The sequence below is a fragment of the Ochotona curzoniae genome, unplaced genomic scaffold, assembly GCF_017591425.1.
Source record: "Ochotona curzoniae isolate NIBS_2020 unplaced genomic scaffold, NIBS_Ocur_1.0 scaffold_4701, whole genome shotgun sequence".
NCBI classification, from domain to species: Eukaryota; Metazoa; Chordata; class Mammalia; order Lagomorpha; family Ochotonidae; genus Ochotona; species Ochotona curzoniae.
The window spans coordinates 72,089,554-72,104,271 of record NW_024467122.1 but is presented as its reverse complement, the minus strand read 5'-3'; the positions used below and the strand labels follow the sequence as shown (position 1 = coordinate 72,104,271).

Sequence of the window (14,718 nt, the reverse complement as noted above, 5' to 3'; positions counted from 1 at the left end):
CTGTTTCATCTGCTTGGAATTCGCTAAGTGTTCACTCTCTCTCAGTCTCTCACACACACACACTGCACACACATGCACACACAAATCGGCAACGCAGTGTGGAGATGGTTGGGTTAATGAATTGGATTGTTGTAGTTACGTCACAGACATAGACCAAGTCATCATGTTGCAGACCTTGATAGTGTAGAATTTTTGTCAATTAGACCTTAAGAAAGCTGGAAGAAAGGTGAAGTCTGCCTTGTACAGGTAACAGCTGCATTTGTGCAATATGTCTGACCACACACACACCAGTGAGAAAACAAGTACAGGAAATAAAATGTACCCCAAAAAGACATACAAGGTACTAAGACGAGGGCAGGTGTCTAGCCAAGGTGTTAAAACACTCACATTGTGACTTGGGGAGGTGAGAAGGGAAATCCCAGGGCCTATGGACTGTATCATAAAATGATAATAATAATTTTAACAAAAAGAAGTTAAAAAAAAAACACATCGCATGGCAAAATGCCTGTGTTTGATAGCAGACCCCACCCCGACTCCAGTGTGCTGTGAATGCAGGCCCCGGGAGGGAGGAGTGATGGTTCAAGTGACTGAGTGTCCTCCACACAGGAGACCCGGAGTGAATGCCTAGGCTCTCAACTTTGGCCCAATCCCAGTTGTTGCAAGCATTTGGGAAGTGAACTAGTGGATAGGGGCTCACTCTTTCTGCCTCTCAAAAATCATCAAAAAGATAAATGACTCTTCGTATTTTTTAAGACAGCACAGTGGAGAAGTGTATAAAGGATTTAAGCAAGTGATTCACAGAGAAGAAACCAACGAAACCTGATGAAATGCTGACAAATGAAAATGTTGAACTTGACTCTGACTAAAGAAATACAAATTCAAACTCAGGCAACATTATGTCTAACCCACCAGGCTGGTAAAAAGAAAGACTGATAACACACTAGGATGGCAATGATTCAGCAAAACACGTCACACAGTCCTTACAGGCAAACTTGATACAGCACTGATGAGACAATTTGGCAGCAGTAAGAGGAGTACCGAGTACGCACACCATTGACCTGCGGTCTTCTTATGGTTTTCCCATTGTCACGCATGGGAATTACACTGTACCAGTTTATTCCACTCAGCTTGGTCATGTCAGAAGCTTGGAAATTAGCTAAATGTCCATCAATAGCTGACTGATCAAATAAATGACGACCAATGCATACAGTCGAAAATGCTGCAAATTCTTAAAATAATAATGAGGCTATAGTCTAGCACAGGCGGCACTACAAAATAAGGAAAAATATTAGTGACTGCTGGAGTCTGGAAGTGAAGACGGTTGAACTGGCAGAACATAGTGAAGAGCGTCCGTGTGCCCGTGGCTGGGATGGTAGGGGAATTTCAGGGACTCCCTTCCTGGACTGCTTCCACTGGTGATTGTGAGATCTGACACTGGATGTGAGCCTGTCTGGGGGCAGGCCAGGCTGGACTAGGCTGCTGTACCCACTGGCATGCACGAGGGCCAATGGATGTAAGCCAGCCAGGCTAGGCCACAACCCCAGCTGGCAAGTGCCAGAACTGAGTGTGAGTCACGTCAGGTTGGACTGCAATACCCCCTGGCAGGTACAAGATCTAGGGCTGGGAACATGCCTGGCAGGGGAACTCTGGGCATTCCCCTGCCTGGCCATACCTATCATTGGTGAGCACAAGGAAAAGGACCCTGGGGGCAGGCCAGGTTGGACAAGGCAGCAGCACCTGTTGACACATGTGAAGGCCAGGTCTGGCATGGGGCTGAGTGGGTGCTTGCCAAAGAGAACTGAATGGGATACAGGCTGGGCAGGCTAGGCCACAGCAGAGGCTGGCACATGCAAAATACAGGACTGGGGGCAGCCTGATGGAGGGTATTGGGGGGTTGTCCCAACCTAACTGTAGCACCCACTGTTATACATGAGGACCATGTCTATGGCACAGTGACTGGGATGGAACACAGCACCCATCAGTTTGTGTGATGTATGGTGCCGGAGCAGAACTGACCAACCAGGCAGCTGCATCCACCAGTATATGCATTGGCTAGAGCAGGTAACAGACCTCATCTCACCTTACCCTGGCTGGAGTGCACAAGAATTGAGTCTGAAGTCACCCTGTGCAAGTTTTCCTGGGGGCCTCCCCAACAAGACTGCTGTACTCAGACCCTGGCTACAGGGAAACTCACAGGATGTGTGGTCCAACCTTGGAGTACATGTATTGGGCCTCCTCAGTGGCTGATGCCTGCGCAGTGGACATCATGTCCAAATACACACAGGGCAAATTAACACCAGCTTATCTAGGCCAGCAGAGGATGTCAGCTGCCTCATTAGAGGATGAAAAGCAGAACAGGTTGGACAATTCTCCTGGCCAAGCTTTGCAACATGTTCCTGGGTCTATGGATGCACTAAGGTGGACTTTGTCAGCCAGTAGACCTTGGAAAGATTTTCTCAACCCTGGAACAATGAAGCCAACAACTTCTCAGAATTATTAAAACCACTCAAGTAACATTCTTGAGAAACCACTCAGAACATTTTTCCCCACATCAGGGTTCCAAAGGTGTCACCAACTGACTGTCCTCCATTCCCTGTGTGCTGATGTAGTTTGACAACAAGGGATGACACCCCCGCCACCCCACTGCTCCAGGAGAAAAAAAACCCTGAAGCATATGTTCCACCCACCTTCCTTGGTACCTGGCCTTCCTTGTCCTAATCAGAGGCTCATGTGGGCATGCATCCCTCTCAACTATGTAAACAATATTAAATGGACTTACATCATCACGCATGCATCTAGACTCACAGGATGAACAACACCAAGAGTAAACTCTTACACAGCCCACAGACTTCAGGCTACCCTTGTGACACAGTGGACAAAGGGGCTACTTGGGTATGTGTACTTTCCTAAGAAAAAATTATAGTCAGAAAACTATTTCTGTTTTTATAAATCTTAACATCTGGACTAATAGAAAGTCAAGTTCTCGTACCTGTGTGTGCACGTCGCGTGCTGTGGTCTATGACTGGCCGTAGCAAAGGAAGGAGTTCAGCTTCATGCGTAGTCGGCACTGGACAGGGAGGAGCTTTGTCTCGTGTTCAAGCTTTCCATTTGATTGCAGTGTGGAATCTGAAAAAACATGGTATCCATGAGTTTTTAGTGCACTGTTGCTTTAAAACCCATTGATCCATCTTGCAATGTGAATAGATTTCACCCAAGCATTAAAAAAATTTTTTTTTAATTTAGTTTATTTTTATCTAGAAGGCAGACAAACAAATTGTCCATCCACTAGTTCACTATACAAACGCTCACAACAACTGGGACTGGACCAACTCGAATCAGAGCAGTGGGAATTCAGGGCAGGTCTTCCAGGCGGAAGGCAGAGACCTGGCTCCTGAGCTGTCACCTGCAGCCTGCCCTGGTGCCGTTAGCAGGGAGCCTGAACAGGCAGGAGAGCCAGGACCCAGACCACTAAGCACCCTGTGCCAAATGTCGGCCCCTTATGCAAATGTTCTCATGATTGGAGTGACACTGGCAGTCTCACCCCCGACACAGGATGACCACATGTTACCCACAAGACACCCACAAAGCTGGGGCTTGGGCAGGGCTCCACAGCTCAGAGCAGCTCACAGCAGTGTCCTTGGTAGCAACACGCAGCCTGACAGGCCCTCGATACCCTGGATTTATAGAGTGCATCACCTCCTTTTAGCGTAGGTAACCCTCTTGAGTGGACAAATGCTATCCAATTGGACCTTCTAAGGGACCTGGGATCAAAAACAACACTCACAAAGCAACTGCATGTGAACAAGAAAATAGCAAACCTGACACATCCCTTGCCAAGGTACGAGGTTAAAAATAGTCACCATCAAGTAATCAGGACTGACAAGAAGTCGGCTGGAAAGACTTGAAATTATCCAGAAAGCTTTCAGAGATGTGTTATTTACACCTGCTACCAGGAGCTGTCCCCAGCACTTCAGGCCTACACCAAGCCTGAAGACATGGGCTCTGGGAGTAGGCAACAAGGCATTTAAGTAGTGGTGTATGTGTGTGCATGGTATGTATGCATGTACGTGGTATGTGTGTGTGTCTGGTGTGTGTACATGACATGTGTGCACGCGTGTGGTATGTGTGATGTGTGTGCATGTCTGGTGTGTATATGACATGTGTGCACATGTGTCTGTGGTGTATGGTACATGTGCTTGCGTGTGGTGTGTGTGCGTGTCTGGTTATGTGCACGTATGTGACATGTGCACATGTGTGCCTTGCATGTGGTGTGTATGTGTGAGCATGTAAAGGAATGTCTTTTTTTTAAAAGAAAGTTGAAAATAGTCTTTGCTGTCAATAGGAAAATATAAATTATTCAGTCTTGATTGTATTCAGCTTATGCATAGAAGATGTTGTTTAGAAGCGGTTCCCCTAAGTAGCTCAACCTTTCCCGGCTTTATGACAAGACATCCTACCTTTTCTGTTGTTTTTCTGAACACATTAGACAGAGTGAGTGGGAAGGCATGTTGACTCAGCAATAAAAGACCTAAGAAAGGCTGTAGTGAATCCTCAAATTTTGGGACCAACACTCTATGTCCAGCAGTTGACTTGGCATGACCTGTGTGATGTCTGATCTATGACACATGCCACCTGTCGAGGGCATAATGCAGCTCCAAGGGCTCTCAGAAACCGAGGCACCTTTCTTATAAACTGAAGCAAGCATGGTGGTGGATCAGGCTAATCCTCCACATGTGACACCAGCATCCCATATGGGCCTCAGTTCTAGCTCCAGTTGCTCCACCTTTGATCCAACTCCCTGCTTATAGGAGAGGAAAGAGGCAGAAGATGGCCCATATCCCTGGGCCCCGGCCTCTAGGTGGGAGACCCAGAAGAAGTGCACGGCTCCTGGCTTCGGTCTAGCCCAGCTCTAGCCACTTCAGCTACTTGGAGAGTGAACCAGATGGAGGATCTCTGTGTTTCTCTCTCTCTCTTTGTAACTCTGAATTTCAAGTAAAACAAATAAACCTTTTTATTTTCTATTTATTTTTTATAAATATTTATTTATTTTTATTCGAAAGGCATATTTTACAAAGAGAGGAGAGAGAAGGTCTTCCATCTTCTGGCTCACTACCCAGATGGCCACAGTGGTTGGAGCTGAGCTGAGCCAAAGCCAGGAGCCAGGAGCCTCTTCTGGGTTTCCTACATGGGTACAGGGTCCCAAGGACTTGGGCCATCTTCTACTGCATTCCCAGGCCATAAGCAGGGAGCTGGATCAGAAGTGGAACATCTGGGACACAAACCAGTGCCCATATGGGATGCTGGAGCCACAGAATAGAGGACTATCTTGAAGTGCCACTGTACTGGCCCCAAATCTTATTTTGTTTTTCAGTGGGGATAAATTAATGACTTACCTTTTAGAATTATCAGGATGATTAACATTAACATGCATCTGACATCTTCAGCGTAGGGCTTGGATTCTAGTGAGTGCTTGACAACTAGATACCACTGTCGTTAGTAATCACTCCTTAACTGTCACCCAAGTCTTAGACAATCTGTCAGACTCTGTTAGGGTTAAGATTAGGGGTAGGCCCAGACACTGAAGCTGACCTGTGGGACAGCGATTAAAACATCGTCTGGGGTCCGGCACAATAGCATGGTGGTTAAAGTCCTCACCTTGCATGCGCCAGGATCCCATATGGGCATGGGTTCTAATCCCAGCGGCCCTGCTTCCCATCCAGCTCCCTGCTTGTGACCTAGGAAGGCAGTCGAGGACAGCCCAAAACCTTGGGACCCTGCACCCATGTGGGAGACCTGGAAGAAGCTCCTGGTTCCTGGCTTCGGGATCGACTCAGCTCTGACCATTGCAGTCACTTGGGGAGTGAATCATCGGACGGAAGATCTTTCTCTCTGTCTCTCCTCCTCTCTGCATATCTGCCTTTCCATTAAAATAAATAAATCTTTCTAAAAACAAAACAGAACAAAACAAAACCTCGTCAGGGACGCTAGGGCACCGTCAGCTTCAAGTCACAGTTCTGCTACCCTCTCGATCGCTCCTCACCACAACAGATATTACACACACATCACAATCATATTTTCGAAAACATCTAGATAAGTATTCGAAATATAATACTGTGTCAACAGTAAAATACAACAATCAACGCATAAGCTCCTATGAGTTGAGTTTCTCTTTTTTAATCTTGTATTTTCTATTTATCTCCTAAGTGAAGCCATATATGTCAAAACAAGCTGTCTCTATGTGGCAGAATTATAGGTCAGACTTATTTTCTTCCAACTACTCATATGTGCTTTCTGGATTTCTCACTTAAAAAATGAACATGGGTGATCCTACGTTAATCAGAATTGGATGTGAGGAGCAGCCGTCCAGCGGTGGTGAGGCCAGCAAAGATGCGTGCATCCCACAGCAGAGGGCTGGCTTTGCTGCCCTGCCATGGCTTCTGACTCCGACTTCCTGCTCAGGCAGCCCCTGGGAGGTCACAGCGAGGGCTCAGTAGGAGATTGCATTGCATCACCAGCTCCCAGTACTAGTCACTACAGGCATCTGGGGGGAGAACCAGAGAACGAAAGCACTTTCTCCCTCTCTCTCTCTGCTACACACACACCCGCGCTCTCTCCCTCCCTCCATCCTTTCCTCCTCCTGTTCCAAAGAGATGCCTTTTTAAAAATCTTAAAAATTGGGCCCGGCAGCGTGGCCTGGTGGCTAAGGTCCTTGCCTTGAATGCCCCAGGATCCCATGTGGGCACCGGTTCTGATCCCAGCAGCTCCACTTCCCATCCAGCTCCCTGCTTGTGGCCTGGGAAGGCAGTCGAGGACAGCCCAAAGCTTTGGGACTCTGCACCCATGTGGGAGACCCGGAAGAAGTTCCTGGCTCTTGGCTTCGGATCGGCATAGTATTGGCCGTTGTGCTCACTTGGGGAGTGAATCATCAGACGGAAGATCTTCCTCTCTGTCTCTCCTCCTCTCTGTATATCTGACTTTCCAATAAATAAATAAATCTTTTAAAAAAATCTTAAAAATCATCAACAGGCTCACGTTCTGTTGCTGGTCATGATGTATCTCCCCAGCAAGCATGAAGGAGGGAGAGAAGTTCGTGCACATTTCTCTGATGGAGAATCCTTGGCAATATCATCCACTTCCAACACCATGGCATTGGCCAGAGTTCACTCAGGGGGTCATCACAGATCACTGAGCTCAGTGCCAACTTAGATTCTCTTCATAAAGATCAGATAGGGGCAGCCCATGGGCCTTCTCTTAAACTGACCACATCACCAATACATACACCACAAATACAAGACATTCTAGCTGTGTCCTAATAGGGACCTTTGAGTTTTTAGGCCACTAAAGTGAGCATTGTGTTTGGAGGAGTGATTTTTTTTAAAAGTTATATAAACAGGGTTAAAGTTGCAAACACAGCTCAAGAACTTCCTCATCCAGTTAGAGTCTCTCCCAGTGTCACCACCTTCAATGACCATGACATACTAGCTAAAGCCACAAAGCCAACATCGCTTCACTATTAGCAGCTACACTGTGAACCTCACTCGGATTTCACCAGGTTTGCTCTGCATTCCTGCCCTCTGTTTCGTGGTTGATTGTCTTGGCTCTTGAGTCATGGCACTGTGGTCTGTGACAGCTGTGAGGGCTTCCTGGTTTGTTGGTTGCTATCTTAGTGATCTTGATGGTTTGGAACAATACGGGCCAGATTTTTTTTTTTAAGGTGTATTTATTTTCTTGGAAAGGCACATTCACAGAAAGAAGAAGAGACAGAAAGATCGTTATCCACTGGTTCACTCCCCAAGAGGTCACAAAGACTGGAGCTGAGTCAATCCAAAGCCAGGAACCAGGAGCTTCTTCCATCTCCTGTGTGGGTACAGGGTCCCAAGACTTTCTGTCATCCTTGACTGCTTTCCCAGGGCACAAGCAGGGAGCTGGATGGGAAGTGGAGCAGCCAGGACATGAACTGGTGCCTATATGGAATCCTGGCAGATGAAAGGCAAGGATTTTAGCTACTAGGCTATGTGCTGGGCCCCAGGTGTTTGTGTAGTGTCCCTCTGTTTGGATTTGCCAGAGATTGGCTCATGGTCACAGTCAGCTGCAATACCCTCCTCACATCACAGCAGTGCTTAACACATCCACACCTATCCCACGTCATCGATGATACCATCTTTCCTCCAGGTTTCCATACCATACTGTTTTTTTTTATTTGCTTCTTTAAAAAAATATTTATTTTTATCTGAAAGGCAGAGTTACAGAGAAGGAAAGACAGAGAGAGATCTTCACCCACTGGTTTACTCCCCAGATAGCCGTAACGGCTGGAGCTAGGCCAGTCGGAAGCTAGGAGTGTGAAGTTTCTTCCAAGCCTCCCACGTGGTGCAGAGGCCCAAACACCTGGACTAGCCTCTGCATTTTCCCAGGTGCATTGACAGGGATCTGGATCAGAAGTGGAGAAGCCAGGGTTCAGACCAGTTCCCATTTGGGATGCCCACACTGTAGGCAGAGCCGTAACTTGATACACCATTGCATTCGTCCCTGGTTGTTTTTTTTTTTTTTTTTTGGCCTTTCTATATTTCACTCTTTGCAAGCAAGCAAGTTACCACATCCAGCCTGTACTTGGGAAAGGGGCTGGGAGATCCTCATACGTTACCTACTAGTATTCTTCTATGAGGCCTTGTTCTATCAACAAGGAGAGGAGGTGGGAAGGAAATTGCTTTGCTTTTGTGTCAAGACCACATCTCAACGGCACTGTGATCAGCACCAGGGATCCCTGAGAAAGTCCTGGCTTTGGAACATACAATCTTGGCACGGATGTAATGTGAGCTAAGAATAATGGCTCCAAGTGAAAGATGCTGCAGGTGTGTGGATATGAGATACAGTGGAGCCCAATGGCCCCAGTGAAGCAGGGTAGGGCTTCGTGTTTTTTGCTTCGTTTATTTTCAAGATTTATTTATTTTTATCTGAGAGGCAGATTTATAGAGAAGGAGAAACAGAGAGATTTACATTGGCTGGTTCACTCCCCAAATGGCCACAATGGCCAGAGCTGATCCAATCTGAAGCCCAGGAGCCAGGAGATTCTTCTGGGCCTCCCACATGGGTGAAGGGACTACAAGACTTGGGCCGTTCTCCACTGATTTCCTATGACCTTAGTAGGGAGCTGGATCAGAAATGGAGCACCCAGTACTCAAACCCTCACCCTTACAGGATTCCGGCACCACAGGTGGACGATTAGCCTGATGGACCCCTGCATTGGCCCCTTGTTTGTTTTGTAAGGCAGACACATAGAGACTGCTTTCATCTGCTAGTTCACTCCCCAGCTACCCGAAAACAACCAGGGGCCGGACAGGGCCAAGGTCAGGCGCCAGGAATTCTGCCCAGGTTTCCCAACAGGGTGGCAGGAATCCAAATGCTGAAGAGATCACTTCTGCCTTCCTGGGTACACACCAGCAGGAAGCTGGAACCAGTAGTAGAACCAGAGGTTGTTCCCACACACTCAGACACAGAATTCAGGCATCCTAAGCAGAGATTATTTGTTGTACCAGACACCCCTTCTGGAGGAGGGTTAGCTCTCTGAGAGAGAGGCCAAGACAGGCCACAGGGGCAAGGACATGAGAGTGAAACCGAGCATACTTGCCTGCTTAAGTCGATAACTGGCTCACCGAGGTCAGGGTTTTGACATAGTGGATTAAGCTAGCACCTTCATCTCACATGGGCATCAGTTTAAATCCCAGTTGCTCCACTTCCAATCCAACTCCCGGCTAATGTGCCTTAGAAAGCAGCAGAAGATGGCCCAAGTGCTTGGGCCCCAATACCCAGATGGAGTTTCAGGGTCCTATCTTTTCCCTGGCCAATATGTCCATTTGGGGAGTAGATTTTTTCTCTCTCTCTCTTTCTCTCTCTTCCTGTCTCCATGATACTCTTTCCAAATAAATTTTAAAATTTTACATTATAGGGCCCGGCGCAGTGGCACAGTGGTTAAAGGTCCTCACCTTGCACACCCGGGATCCCATATGGGCGCCGGTTCTAATCCCGGCTGCCCCACTTCCCATCCAGCTCCCTGCCTGTGGCCTGGGAAAGCAGTCGAGGACAGCCCAAAGCTTTGGGACCCTGCACCCGCATGGGAGACCCGGAAGAGGCTCCTGGCTTCGGATTGGCATAGCATCAGCCATTGCGCTCACTTGGGGAGTGAATCATCAGATGGAAGATCTTCCTCTCTGTCTCTCCTCTCTGTATATCCGCCTTTCCAATAAAAAAAAATAATAAAAATAAAGCTTAAATTTAAAAAAATTTACATTATAAATTAAGGCCAGCTCATGGCATAGAAAGCTACCCTTCCACCTGAGATGCTAGCCTTCCATACAGGCTCTGGTTTGTGTCCCAGCTGCTCCACTTCCAATCTAGCTCCCTGCTTATGGCCCAGGAAAGCAGCAGAGGATGGTCCAAGACCTCTCCTTGCATGTATCCATGTGGGAAACCTGGAAGAAGCTCCTGGTTTCAAACCAACTCAGCTCTGGTCATTACAGCCAATGAGGAGCAAATTAGCAGATAAAAGCATCTCTCTGTAATTGTGCCTTTAAAACAAAAATTTAAATCTTAAATACATAGAGATACAAAAACTGAACATCGGGTCCAGCGAGGTGGCGCAAGTGGTTAAAGGTCCTCGCCTTGCACGCCCGGGATCCCATATGGGCGCCAGTTCTAATCCCGGCAGCCCCGCTTCCCTTCCAGCTCCCTGCCTGTGGCCTGGGAAGGCAGTCGAGGACGGCCCAAAGCTTTGGGAACCTGCACCCATGTGGGAGACCCGGAAGAGGCTCCTGGCTTCGGATCGGCATAGTATCGACCATCGCGCTCACTTGGGGAGTGAATCATCGGACGGAAGATCTTCCTCTCTGTCTCTCCTCTCTGTATATCCGCCTTTCCAATGAAAAAATAATAAAAATAAATCTTTAAAAAAAACAAAAAAAAAAACAAAAACTGAACATCTCTCCCTAAAAAATTAAGATTTCATTAATCATCATTAGTTATGATTCCTGAAGTCTCTACTGTCAGGGAGTATTCTTACATTTTACAGATAAGGAAACTGAGAACAACAGATGTTAAGTAAATGGAGATCTGGAGTATGTCTTTTAAATATTTTGTTTATTTATTTGAAAGAGTGGCAGCAAGAATGAGCAATCAAGAGTGAAAGAAGGGGAGCGAATTTGATCCTAGATGTAACTGGTTCACTTCCCAAACAGCCACAATAGCCAGGACTAGAGAAGTAGAGGCCAGGAGCGCTGGCTCCATCACAGTCCCTCGGTTGAGTGAAAGGGCTACCAGGGCTTGGCTCATCCTTTCTCCCTTTTCAAGCTTATTAACAGGCTTCTGGATCAGAAGTCAAGTCGCTGGGACTTGAACTGGTGCTCTGCGAGGGCCAGCTTAACCCAGTATACCACAATGCCACCTCTACCTGGAGCAATTTTAGCCAAGTCTTACAGATTTCAAAACCATGCATGGCAGGGAGTGGGGAGGAGTGAGGGAGGAAGCATCGAGATGCAGTGTGTTAAGCTGTTACTTGTAATGCTGGCATCACATGTGGGTACCAGTGGGAGTCCCAGCTGCTCCATTTCTGACTCAGTTCCCGGATAGTGATCTGGGAAAGTCAGCCTGATACTTGGGCCCCTGCAAACACACGGGAGACCCCGAGGAAGATCCTGGTTCCTAGCTTCAGTCTGGCTCAGTCCCAATATTTGTGGCCTTTTTGGAGAGCAAAACAGTAGAGTGAAGGCCTCTCTATTTTTCAGTCTCTTCCTTTCTCGGTGTAACTGACTTTCAAATAGATAAAATACACATTTAAAAAATAAATAGGGCCTGGCACGGTAGCCTAGTGACTAAAGTACTTGCCTTGAATGCACTGGGATCCCATACGGGAGTTGTTTCTAATCCTGGCAGCCCCGCTTCCCATCCAGCTCCCTGTTTGTGGACTGGGAAAGTAGTCAGGGACAGCCCAAAGCCTTGGGACCCTGTATCCATACAGGAGACCCAGAAGAAGCTTTGTGCTCCTGGCTTCAGATCGGCTCAGCTCCAGCCTACATGACCACTTGGGGAGTGAACCATCAGATGGAAGATCTTCCTCTCTGTCTCTCCTCCTCTCTATATATCTGACTTTCCGATAAAAATAAATAAATCTTTTCTAAAAAAGATTTATTTTATTTGAAAGGCGAATATACAGAGAGGAGAGACAGAGAGGAAGATCTTATGTCCAATGATTCACTCCCATGCAGCTGCAACGGCTGGCGCTGAGCCAATCTGAAGCCAGGAGCCTCTTCCAGGTCTCCCACGCAGGTGCAGGGTCCCAAAGCTTTGAGCCGTCCTCGACTGCTTTCCCAGGCCACAGGCAGGGAGCTGGATGAGAAGCGGGGCAGCCGAGATTAGAACCGGTGCCCATATGGGATCCCGGGCGTGTCAGGTGAGGACCTTAACCACTGCTCCATCGCGCCGGGCCCAAATAAATCTTTTTAAAAATATGTAGTTTAGGGCCCAGCACAGTAGCCTAGTGGCTAAAGTCCTTGCCTTGCACACATTAGCATCTCATATGGTACTGGTTCTAATCCCAGTGTCCCTGCTTCCCATCCAGCTTCCTGTTTGTGGCCTCGGAAAGCAGTTGAGGACAGCCCAAAGCCTTGGGACCCTGCACCTGCGTGGAATATCCAGGTGTGAGGCAAGGGGGGAAGGACGGTGCTCTAGGCCTCTGGCTTCAGATCGGCGTAGCTCCAGCCATTGCAGCTACTTGAGGAGTGAATCAGTGAACAGAAGATCTTCCTCTGTCTCTCCTCCTCTCTGTATATCTGACCTCCCAATAAGAAATAGACAAATCTTTTTGAAAATTAAAAAAATTTTTATGTAGTTTAAAATTGTCAAGTTATTAAAGTCACAAATGCAAAACTTAATTTGGTTTAAAATATTAATCAACTCTTATTCTCTTTATAGTCTGATGAATTTTAATAACCATTTGCAAAGAGCTTAGACTAATTTAGGTTCTATCTACAAATTAAATTAAATGTTTTAATTATTTCAAATTAAATTTTCAAATTTAATATAGCCAATTTATTTTTTTAAGTATTTCAATTATCTCATTAACAAAAAAGACCCATCTAGACCATGTAAGTAATACTTGAAAATTTATTCAGTAAATATATATATGTGTATTTCATGAGTCTTAAATGCTTTTAATTGTCTCTATGGTTTATAAAGTAAGATTTAAACATTAAGTAACACATTTAAGTCAATTACTCACAGACATCTTATACATTAACAGTTCAAACAAATCTTGTCTATTTATTGTATTAATCATTATAAAGACCTAAAGAATTGAGCAGGATCTAATCAATAACATCTATATTGATACTGCTTCTTTAATACTCTCCTTCATCTTTAAACTTAATTCTAAGTATGCTGAATCAAGACATACCTATCCAATTCCACTTCATGCAATGGAATCCAACGCTGTGTTGGGTAAACTCTTTGTCAATAACAATCATAAATTCTGAACAATCTATTTTTAAAAACCAGTATGTGAAGGCTCCGACGGGCGCATGCAAGGCAGAAGGAGCATGGACATCACCTCGCAGAGGGATGCTCCTTCGGCAAGCCGACACTCCGTTAGCCTTTCCCCTTCCACACTTCCTAGGTCTGGGGAAGGCAAGCGCAAGCAGAGAATGGTCCATAAACTAAGTTAGAGTCAGACCTGACCTACAGTTCCCAGCGATAGTGCCAAAGAAACCCCAAAGAGAAGACACCCAGAATGTTCCTGGGTACTTCCTTTGGATCCTTAAGTGACTTCTGAACTGTGTGTCCCCAGGTCAAGAATCTGACAAAGGCAGTAAGTAGGTGGAGGCTGAGCACTGGGAGGCAGCATTAGCGGTTTTCTAGAAGTTGTGAGGTCAAGTTTGTTAGGTCCAACTGAATAGATGCGTTAGGTAAATATGTTGGCTTGCCATTAACGTGGCAAGGAGGTCATGCCTTAGGGATAGAGACCACATCCAGGAACCAAGGACAAAATGAATACATAGACTCTCAAAAAGAAAAACCAAAACCTAGCCCCATGGGATCCAGTTGATCTGCCAGGGAACTAATTGATGCCATAATAAAATGAAATATTTTTTCTAGAGAAAAAGAAATAACATAACCCAGGGTCCCACAACGCACTGTTCACCAGGAAGAGCAGGCACTACCCAAATCACCAGACACCCAATGAAGCAACAATGCAACCTACCATCAGGACATCCGAGGAAGTAGACTCCCAAATGACACAGATGTTGGAATTAGGTGGAAGGGACATTAAATCAGGTGTAGGCAGTCCTACATTGTGGCACAGCAAGTTAAACCATCATTTGCAACTCCAGCGTCCTATATCCCAACACTGGCTCAAGTCCCTGCTGCTCCACTTCCCATCCAGCTCCCTGCTAACGCACCAGGGAAAGCAGGGGAAGATGGCCCAAGTGCTTGAAACTCTGCAGGCACACAGGAGATGGAGATGCAGTCCCAGGCTCCTTGGCTGCTGTGAACACATTCCTGAAAGATTGCAGAGGGCACTCCAAAGGTGTCCAGCCTGGAATTTCCTCAAGAAGGAGCTATTGAGGCTCACCCACTGCTTCCTTTGCACTAGACATGGAGGAGGGCTAGTCCAGGACACAACACCCCAACACAGAGTAAATAGTTTGCCACGCATCTACTCACACTGAGATG

General features: G+C 46.6%; 1 long non-coding RNA gene across 1 annotated transcript in view; it reads right to left on the bottom strand.

Moving 5' to 3' along the window:
• LOC121149440 overlaps positions 1-14,718 on the bottom strand; it is a 66,024-nt gene that overhangs the window by 22,307 nt on the left and 28,999 nt on the right. Inside the window, exon 2 of the long non-coding RNA XR_005882654.1 lies at positions 2,990-3,126. This is a non-coding gene — a long non-coding RNA (uncharacterized LOC121149440). The remainder of the gene's footprint in view (positions 1-2,989; positions 3,127-14,718) is intronic.